Genomic DNA, 2,901 nt, shown 5'->3' on the forward strand with positions numbered 1-2,901 from the left:
GAAACGCGCGGCTTGTCTGTCCGTAGCAAAGGTGGCGTCCAGGACCAAGGCATAGGAGCCCAGACTCGGCATCACTTCTGGGTGGTCAGCTCTGCTCGAGCTGATGGGCTTCTCGGACCAGTGCATGAACTCTGACGTCTCCGACGCTACTGCATTCACCTCTTGTCGCTGCAGCCGCCTGCTACATCGATCATCAGCCACACTGGTGAACACCACGTAGGCTCCGTGCTCTTCAGGGTATTCGTCTTGTACCGCGCCGACTGGCCTGACAGCCGGTTGCTGGGGCGACGGCGGAGGCGGCTGTCCAGCAGGTGGGGTAGGCAGGAGGCCGTCTCCCTTGGCGATCCTGGTGAGCCAGTGGCACTTCCGGGTGGTGTGATTCGACGGCTTCGCGCCGCTATGGAACTTGCAAGGTCCATCCAAGGTCTGCTCATAGGAGAAGGCCGGAAACCAGTTTGGCTTGCCGCCTTTCTGTCACTTGGGCGGAGTCTGCTCATCTGGCTGCTGGGCTTCAACGGTCGCGACTTGCCGGCTACTAGAAGCCGGCTGCGGGGCCTTGCGCTTGAGGTCGCTCTGCTGTTGTCGCCGGTTGGCGTCTGCCGCCGGAGTTCTTGGAGCTTGAGGAGCCACTTTGCCAGTTGTGCTGATTTGAATCTCCGCCTACATGGAGGAGTCGGCTGTGGCGTACTTGTCCGCTATGATCAGCAGCTCGTCGAGGGTTTCTGGCTCATCGCAGAGGAGCTTGTGCTTGAGGAGGGTGCCTTCTCTGCACCCGGCTGTGAAGTACTCGATGGCTTGCACCTCATGCACGCCCTCACAGGAGTTCCGAAGCTTGGCCCAATGTGTGAGGTAATCGCGAGTTGACTCGTCGGGGCCTTGCACGCACAAGGAGAGCTGACGAGGCTTGGGAGGACGCTTGTACGTGCTGGTGAAGTTCGGACGAATGCTTCGGTGAAGTCGACCCAGCTGTTGATGTTGCGGGGATTTAGGCTATTCAGCCATGTCCGGGCCGTGCCCTGGAGCATGAGCGGAACGTACTTTACGGCGAAACGCTTGTTGCTGTTCGCTATGCTGACAGCTGTGCAGTAGTCGACTAGCCAGTCTTCCGGCTTCACGAAGCCGGTATACTTGGACGTGTCTCTTGGGAGCGTGAACCCTCTGGCAAAGGGCTCGTCCCGAATGCGGGGCCCGAAACAAGGCAGACCCAGCTCGTCTTCTTCTTCCAGCGCTAAGGATCGGTGAAGTCGGTCGATCCGGTGGCGGGCGTCATTCTCGCCAACTCCCTCTCGGCGGCCAAGGCGGTTGCCGAGAGTCGAATGGTCAACAGGCGGCGGGGAGACTCGCCTCTCCTTGCGGGGAGGGGGAGGCGGACAGTCGTCCCGTCGTTCCACTGCTCTCGGGCGGCCGTCTCGATCGCGCTCTATGGTAATGCGAGTCCGACTGTGGCTGACAGCCGGCTCCCTGTCCCTTCTTCCTCGGGCGCTACCAGTCGGCGTCTGGGACGTCGCGCCTTGATCTCGGTGAAGGTCGTCGTTTGGCCGCTGCGGCGCCTCCGTGCAGCAGCCGGCCTCGTTCTGCGTGACGGCCGCGTCGAGGAGCCGCTGGACTCGCTCCATCATGAGGCGGCGCTCTTTGCCCTCGAAATTGTCCAGCTCATCCGTCGCTGCCTGGGCGGCTCGGACGTTCTCTGCTGGTGTAGCGTACACATGGCGGCTTGCCCCAAACAGGTTGGCGATGGCTACGCCGCGCTACTGGACCGTGCCAAGGCGGCTGGGCCCCGCAGGGGCCGGCGAGCCGCCGACGGCATGATCCATCTCCCGCTGGTAGGCTTCTGACAAGCGTCGCATGCTGGCCAGCTTCTTCGCGCCTTCAACGAGCTGAAGGTGGCGCGCCTCCAACGTCTCTGCATCAGCGTCTTCCGGAATGGGTGCAGTTATGTCATGCGCTCCTCCGCCGGGGAGCTCGTCATGACTGATGACGAGCACCTCGGTGACGGTGCTTCCGCTGCTCTCCGCGCGAGGGAGAGGTTCATTGTAGACCACCACGTTGGTGGGGAACGCGTCGAGCGACGCGGTGTCGGAGTCGACCAGCATCGGGTCGGTGGAGCCCACAGACTCCAAGTCTACGGCAGGCTCGTCGGAAATGTGGAGTTGATCGAGGAGGCCCGCGAGGAGGCTCTCGGGGCCGCCCGTGCCTGCGTTGGATGCAGGTTCGTCGGAGAGGCGGACCTCGCCGACAAGTTCGGCCAGGCAGCTGGCTGCGCAGGTGATCTCAATACCGCTTAGCGCGTCGGCACAAACTCCGTCTGGCGTGCCTAGCTGGCTGCGCTGGCCAGGGAGAAAAAGGGTTCCCGTCTAGAACAGGTCTCCGGACGGCGGTGCACCAGGCCCCACGGTGGGCGCCAAATGTCGGGGGTTTGGTGCGACATATGGCAAAGGATGGGTTATCATGGTGGGGGCGAGTAGAACGTCGCCGGTGCCTGGAAACGGGATGAGGCGAAGACATGCACGCCGGCGAATCTTACCCAGCTTCAGGGCTCTCCGAGGAGATAATACCCCTACTGCTACTCTGCGGGGTCTCCGCATGATCACTATGGCAAGGTGTTTACACGGTTGCTCCTTGAGCTGTTTCTACGAGGTAGGAGAGGGCAAGGCTAGCTCTCTCCCTTCTATATGATCTGGTCTAGAGTTAATGGGTTCCAACCCTTTGCATGGGTGCCCTGGGGGGTTTATATAGGCCTACCCCCCAGGGGTACAATGATAATCTGGCTGGACGCGGGCCCAGCCGTCAGCGCCTCCGGCCTCCGTCTTCTCTGCCGACCGCTGGGGCCCACCGCCTGGCGGGCCCCGCTGACTGGCCTGGTACGGAGCCGACAGGCCGCGTCCGCCGCGGGCGAGTCTT

Source organism: Triticum urartu, chromosome 6A, assembly GCF_056163025.1.
Source record: "Triticum urartu cultivar PI428250 chromosome 6A, HENAU_Tu73, whole genome shotgun sequence".
Lineage (NCBI taxonomy): Eukaryota > Viridiplantae > Streptophyta > Magnoliopsida > Poales > Poaceae > Triticum > Triticum urartu.